The sequence below is a fragment of the Pelophylax lessonae genome (assembly GCF_965119305.1).
Source record: "Pelophylax lessonae genome assembly, chromosome: 2".
Taxonomy (NCBI): Eukaryota; Metazoa; Chordata; class Amphibia; order Anura; family Ranidae; genus Pelophylax; species Pelophylax lessonae.
Window position 1 is genome coordinate 555,898,853 of NC_138769.1, and position 7,939 is coordinate 555,906,791.

Sequence of the window (7,939 nt, forward strand, 5' to 3'; positions counted from 1 at the left end):
TGACCTGTCTTTTCTCTACTCCTGGCTCTGACCTCTGGCTTGCTACACCTACTCTGCTCCAGTGTGCTGTTCCCATGTATGACCCCTGGCTTGCTCCCTTGGACTCCTCTACTTCTTGATGACCTCTGTTTGACTACCTGACCTGACCATGCTTCTGTCTCTCCCTTCGGCAACCTCCCTCTAGATACTCTCAGGAATCCTGCCTTGCAGTACAGCCTGCTTGTCCACAAGGGTGTAGGAACCCACACAAATCTGGGGGGGACAGCATTTTTACTCGCCAGGTATATGCTTTTTCAGTAAACTGCAAGAGAGAGAGTGTGCGTGTGCATGAAAAATCTCAATGATTGCAGAGTGCCACAGCATTGTACCCCAATGATTGCAGAGTGCCCACAGCATTGTCCCCCAATGATTGCAGAGTGCCCACAGCATTGTACCCCAATGATTGCAGAGTGCCACAGCATTGTACCCCAATCAATGCAGAGACCAGCGTGCATGCTCCCTTCAACCCAATGCACTTACCTGGCGGCGGCGGCTCAGCTATCGGCGGGAAGGTGAGCGGCTTCTCCCTCGTCCTCTTCTGCGGCGGGAACCGGCAGGCGGCCTCTCCTCTTCGGCGGGAAGGTGAGCGGCGGTGACGGTGAGTGACTGATGCACGCACCGGCACCGCCCCCATTGCGACGTCAGCGATCGGATGTCCTGGATGATGATTGGTCCAGGCTGGAGACTGGACCAATCACAGCCAGGACATCAGGAAGGTGGGGGTGGCCAAGCGCTCTTTCCTGCGCCCAGGTTAAGCCCCCAGAAGGCAGCCAATCAGCGCCTTTCTGGGTCGTAAACCCCACCCTAACAGTAGGTGTTCGGAAGCTGAATGCACTGGACATTTTTACAGCGTAATCAGCACTCTCCAAGTCAGTGGCGTAACTAGAACCTTCAGGGCCCCGATGCAAGAAACCATAAAGGGCCCCCCGGACAGGGCCCTTCCCTCCCAGCCTGGTGGCGGAACGCCAGGGCCGGTTGCAAGTGCAATGTTTGTGTGGTAGTTCTGCCATTGGTGTCAGTAGTTTTTTATTTTAATTACATTTTTCTAGAATTTGCTTAAGGGCTCTTTCACACGGTCCGCCTCCGTAGGCGGATCCGTGCTGCTCAGCGGGGATCGATCCGCCGATCCCCGATGAGCCGGCCGATGACAGCTCCGTCTCCGCTTGCAGTGCGGAGAGGGAGGTGTCACAGCCCCCGCTGCTCTCTATGGGGGATCGGATGAGAGCGGACCGCCTGTCCGCTCTCATCCGATCCGATCCCTGAACGGATGGAAAAATAGGGTTTCCATCCGTCCAGATTTCACGGACAGGATCGGATACGGATGGCAGCGGATGTCAGCGGAGGTGTCTCCGCTGACACCCGCTGCCCCATAGAGCTGCATGGAGGATCCGATCAGATCCGCCTATAAAACTGACAGGCGGATCTGATCGGATCGCCCGTGTGAAAGGGCCCTTTTTTTTTTTTTTTTTACAATATGGATGGTAGGAAGATGACAGTGGGTGGGATGGTAGGAAGATGACAGTGGGTGGGATGGTAGGAAGATGACAGTGGGTGGGATGGTAGGAAGATGACAGTGGGGATGAAGATGACAGTGGGTGGGATGGTAGGAAGATGACAGTGGGTGGGATGGTAGGAAGATGACAGTGGGTGGGATGGTAGGAAGATGACAGTGGGTGGGATGGTAGGAAGATGACAGTGGGTGGGATGGTAGGAAGATGACAGTGGGTGGGATGGTAGGAAGATGACAGTGGGTGGGATGGTAGGAAGATGACAGTGGGTGGGATAGTAGGAAGATGACAGTGGGTGGGATAGTAGGAAGATGACAGTGGGTGGGATAGTAGGAAGATGACAGTGGGTGGGATAGTAGGAAGATGACAGTGGGGATGAAGATGACAGTGGGGATGAAGATGACAGTGGGGATGAAGATGACAGTGGGTGGGATAGTAGGAAGATGACAGTGGGTGGGATGGTAGGAAGATGACAGTGGGTGGGATGGTAGGAAGATGACAGTGGGTGGGATGGTAGGAAGATGACAGTGGGTGGGATGGTAGGAAGATGACAGTGGGTGGGATAGTAGGAAGATGACAGTGGGTGGGATAGTAGGAAGATGACAGTGGGTGGGATAGTAGGAAGATGACAGTGGGTGGGATAGTAGGAAGATGACAGTGGGTGGGATAGTAGGAAGATGACAGTGGGTGGGATAGTAGGAAGATGACAGTGGGTGGGATAGTAGGAAGATGACAGTGGGTGGGATAGTAGGAAGATGACAGTGGGTGGGATAGTAGGAAGATGACAGTGGGTGGGATAGTAGGAAGATGACAGTGGGGATGAAGATGACAGTGGGGATGAAGAGGACAGTGGGGATGAAGAGGACAGTGGGGATGAAGAGGACCAGTGGGGATGAAGAGGACAGTGGGGATGAAGAGGACAGTGGGGATGAAGAGGACAGTGGGGATGAAGAGGACAGTGGGGATGAAGAGGACAGTGGGGATGAAGATGACAGTGGGGATGAAGATGACAGTGGGGATGAAGATGACAGTGGGGATGAAGATGACAGTGGGGATGAAGATGACAGTGGGGATGAAGATGACAGTGGGGATGAAGATGACAGTGGGGATGAAGATGACAGTGGGGATGAAGATGACAGTGGGGATGAAGATGACAGTGGGGATGAAGATGACAGTGGGGATGAAGATGACAGTGGGTGGGATAGTAGGAAGATGACAGTGGGGGATGAAGATGACAGTGGGGGGAGAAGATGACAGTGGGGGGAGAAGATGACAGTGGGGGGAGAAGATGACAGTGGGGATGAAGATGACAGTGGGTGGGATAGTAGGATGAAGATGACAGTGGGTGGGATAGTAGGAAGATGACAGTGGGGATGAAGATGACAGTGGGTGGCTTTACACACCCCTCCATCTCCACCCCCATAGCACCATACACCGCCCCTTGCAAGTTAGTACAGTATTATATTAGTTATAATCATCATCACAGACCTTCAGATTCAGATGTTGCAGAGTGGAGAGAGCTGTTCCCGCCTCCTCTCCTCCGTGTACTGTACAGGAAACCCACAGGAAGGGGGAGGGGCGGGTTCAGTGCTCATCTCTGCTCTCTGCACTCACACACAGGCAGCTGGGGAGAGAGATCAGCTGCCTGTGTGTTTGTGTAACTCGCTGAGGATCGGGGGAGCTCCGGTCTCAGCTGCGCTCCTCTCTATATACATACAGGGGGCCCCTGCTCCAAGTACTAAACTGGGGGGGATTTCTCCATACCTGTCCCCCCCGCATTATTTCCTGGGGGGGTGTCCCCCCCCCCCGGTTCCTACGCCCATGCTTGTCCACTCACTAAACTGCGGTCACCCATCACTTGAGCCTGTTGCAGCTGGCGACGCCTGTTCCTTTGGGCACAGCACTCTGTTTCCACATTCAGAGGAGCCGCATCCAAAGAGGCATTACAGATTAACTGCTGCCCCTGGACCAGCTGGTCTGCCAGCTCGGCGAAGGCAGGGGGAAGCTGTTCCCCCTCCAGGTCATGAAGAGCTTAGGCCATACAGAGTTTGCGACACTAGGGCAATGGTGAATACTATCCTCATTGCCTAACCAGCCAGAGTGCACATATGGCGGCCCACAGCCTCCGCCTTCCGGTCAGCCGGATTCCTAAAGGCTGGGGACTCTTCAACCGGAATAACGGTTGCTTGTTTAATTTGGAAAAAGGAGGGCCCACCACCGGCAGCACAGTCCACTTCATAAGGAGGGATGCCTCACAGGGGTAAGGCCTAGTAAGGCGCTTAGGGACCCCATGGGGAGGCTTTGGTCATCCCCACTCTTTAGCGACAATTCTGTCAAAATAGGCAGTGAAAGGAAACACTTTTGCCGCTCTGGGTGGCTTAAGAGTGCCAAGGGGTACGTACGCCTCCGCCACAGTTTCAGCTGCGTCCTCCATCTTCAGGGTCTCATGCACAGATATAATCAGTGCATCCACCAGCGCCTTCTCATGCGCAGTCGCAGACGTGGTGGAATCATCCTCACTATCAGAGGATTCTAGGCGGGTGGTTGCAGACCCAGCAGGGTGACCCACATCCACGGGGGCCGAATCAAGATTCAGGATCTGATGACAAATATGAGGCAGGTGAAAGGTGGGCTTTTTGCTAGCCCGTCGCCCGCAAGCCACTTCCACCCGGGACACGAGGGAGTCCAGGACCGCCGTCAGTGCATGGAAGGATGGTTGGAACCACGAGGGCCCCGAAGCCTCAGAGAGGGGGATCAGGTGGAGAAACGCGCTCCAACGACTCAATGAATCACCAGGGGGACCCCACAAAAAAGTGTAAATCACTGTAAGGGACAAACTCCACTTCACTGGCAGTACTACTCGGTGGCCAGGCACAAAGCACCAAGCGATCCTTAGAGAAGGAGAGGACCCCACCAGACTCACCAACCGCACAGACAAGCACCAGCAGCCACCAGGATAATCTGCACTACACGTGCATTGATCAGGAAGTAAAATGATCCAGGTGTTAGCACCAGGGGATGAGAAGGGGCATCCTTCGCTGAAATCACCGTCCATAGGGCTCCATTGTCATGGCCACCGCTATTTTCAATGGCAAACCACAGCAAAATGGCCACCGGACTACACAAACATGGCAGCTGTGTATAGAACACACAGGGTACAACAAAATGGCAGCACCACGATGGATACAGGACCCTAGGTTTGGGAGACAAGGCCTCAAGGACAGATCCAGGCAGGTCGGGGGGCCCTGGCAGGAGCCCCCGCCAGGTACAAAACCCTCCAGAGGGAGAGGGGGGAAAGCTACTCACCATACCGCAAACCATGCGGGCACCGCCCCAGACAGAACCCCTCTCCTTCAAAATGGGGGGCTATCGGCCAGGAGGAACGCTGCGACGGGGGCAGAGACCCGGTCGTATGCGACCTTGCGAGGCGTTTAACTCACAGGCAAGCCCCCCTCCAGAACAGCTATGTGGCGGCCGACCCAGCACGGAGCTGAGGTCTGTGCACGCTCGCTGGCCAGACTAGGGTGACCACTGGATCTAGTTATCCAGCTCGTCACCCAGTCCCACAGTAGAATGGAGATCTCACAGGAAAAATCCAAGGAAAAAGTTTCCTATCTAAAAATTTTTTTTACCAGGACCAAAGATCCCAGCAAGGAACTTGGTCCTTGCTCCTGTCTAGGCTGAAAAAACCTGAGTGGCTATAGCAGAGAGATGAAGTATACCCCCTGGGACTGCACATTGGTGTAGCCAGAATTGTTTTCTACCTTGTATCCTACTCCTGTAGGGGCAGTATAACCCAATGGTTATAAATACCAGGAGCTGTGTCCGTCAAACAAAAGAAAAACACATATACATATATATATATAAATATATGTGTATGTGTGTGTGTGTGTGTGTGTGTGTGTGTATGTGTGTGTGTGTGTATGTGTATATTATATATATATATATATATATATATATATATATATATATATATATATATATATATATATATATATGCATTACAGTAACAGATAAAGAGCGTTAAATTGGACTTGAATTTAAAAAACATTACTGGCTGGACATTCTTGTGAATTTCCATCAATTACCCAGTGCCCGATTAGTATTCGGTTCTCTGGCCATGTGCACAATTGGTTCCTTTGATTTTAAGTGTGGCACCAGGAAGATAGAAAAAGAGATGTTTAGTGAGCCATTGTTGTGTGAAATTTTGCTGTGGATTTTAATTTGCAATAGCAATAAATCTCATCATCAAGTTTCTCAAGACTAGCTCAATCAGTTCATGTTGCCACATGAACACCTGTCATCAGATCATTGGGCAACAGAGAAATTTACCAGGACGACAAAAAAAATAAAATAAATAAATGTTCAGTATATTGCATTTCTATCATAAAAAATGGCAGTTAAAAACAGCTCAAAGTATTTAAAATGCATTTTATTTGTCCTTTAAAAACAAACCAAAAGAAGCAATTAAGCTCTTCTTAACTTGCCTCTTTCACATAAATTATATACATTTCAAAATTATATTCAATACAAAACATGCCACGTACAAGTTTTTATTTTCATTTTTTTAAAAAAGGAATAATTTTATGTTTTCTACGAAGGACAAATCTTCTGTACAGAATCCTCACCGCACAAATTACAGCTCCCTATGGAATCTCGTCAATACAAATAAAAAAAAAAAAAGTGAAAAATGGCGAAACAAAAAGATTATGGAAAAAAACATAACAAATATTTGCAAGCAGAGACCAAATTAAATTTAAAACACAGCAAATTAAAGTGTTTATACAAGCAGAATAAAATCAAGTATTTCAAGCTTGGGTCTGGATTATATTTTGTATAAAAAAAAATAAAAATGGTATAGGGTTTACCTAAAATCTACATTACCGTATGTCATATCTATATTAATCTAATATCACAAGTGTGACAGGGATGTACTGTAGAGCTCCCACTGTAGAGCTTGAAACTCAAAATAATTCAGTAAAAAGAAAGGGAAAAAAAAATAAAGGAAAGGGAACATTACATTTTAAATTTTCAGGCTTTCATAGTGTCCAGTGGTTTTTCAATAATATGGTGCCAGACTATGCACAATTTGTTTTTTTTTTTTTTGTTTTTTAGACTTTTTCTTTTCTATGGTTTATTTACAACTTACCTTTATTTTGTACATGTTTGCAGCTTTTAAAACAGTTGTGGAAGCAGCTTGTGTTAAAAAGCAACAGCACTTAATCTCATATATTCACACTAGCTTTGATTTTAAATGCCCTTGGCTGCTTAACGCCACTGATTTATTTTAATCCGTGCACTCTTTAAACAGAATCACTATGTCTGTTTCGGGGAAGGTACAGCCACAGTAACTTGTAAAAATGGGTAAAACAAATATTCTCTGTTCTGATACATAAAACGCAGTTCTGCATTTTGAAACAATGTACATTTAGAAAATTGGAAGCCAAAAGATCAGGGATATAGCTTACTAGTGCTCAATCTGTACTCTCTAGGATTATGAAATGATAAAAAAAAAAAAAAGCATGTAGTTTTTGCCAAGATAGAAGACACCCTGTATTTCCCTCACACAAGGTGGTAATACATAAATATAATTACAAGTACAAATAAATAACTCCCTTCACCTATTCCCAACCCAAGCACTGTGCTAGAAAAAAAAATAAAAAAATAATCGGGATTTTGAATCACATAATAAGAGCAGAACAGCAGCTTCAGAGTATTGCAAGTATAGACAATGTATAAAGTATTTTTTGGGATAAAGGAGTACATCTCTAAAACCAGGTTTAAAAGAAAGCCCATTTCATCAAGATATTGGCTAAATGAAGGTCTTACATTTTATGGGTAGCCTTACAGAAATACTGTAGCAGGGAGAATAATTAATAGCACAGATCTTAAAATAAACTAAACCAAGGGATATCTACAGTCACACACATACATACACCACCTGCTGTTAAAAAAGGTTTACTCTACCCCCTTACAAAGCAGGTCTTCTTATTACACTTCATGTTCCAAGTATAGAGAAGGGTGAGGTTTCAGGCACAGAAAAAGGGAGAGAATGGGTTGCCAAGGACAGACCACAAGCGGGCAGTTAGCAGAAAACATGATCATTAGTGCACTCAGACCTGCTCAGGGCCAAATTTTTTGAGCCATGAGGCAGGTTACAAAGCTTCAGAGAGGGTCAGATATTAAATTAGATCCTCTGGGATGGGTAGCATGTATTTCTATCATTACACAAATCCCATCATATGCGCTGTGTCCATGTTTATGAGGTGCTATCTATTTTAGATTGCCGTGGGAGTGTCACATATACACATCAGTATCCAACAGGCAGATGAGGTAGGTGCTGGCCAGGTGCCTCTGGGATTGGGTAGCTGTGACAGGTAACAGTCAATGGA

General features: G+C 47.5%; 1 protein-coding gene across 2 annotated transcripts in view; it reads right to left on the minus strand.

The window, feature by feature from the left end:
• Nucleotides 1-7,685: 7,685 nt before the first annotated feature.
• Nucleotides 7,686-7,939, minus strand: part of KMT2D (lysine methyltransferase 2D) — a 340,114-nt gene continuing 339,860 nt past the window's right edge. For both annotated transcript variants that reach the window (XM_082246163.1, XM_082246162.1), the window contains exon 53: nucleotides 7,686-7,939. This exon is cut by the window's right edge and continues 668 nt beyond it. The gene's annotated coding sequence lies outside the window, so the exon portion shown is untranslated.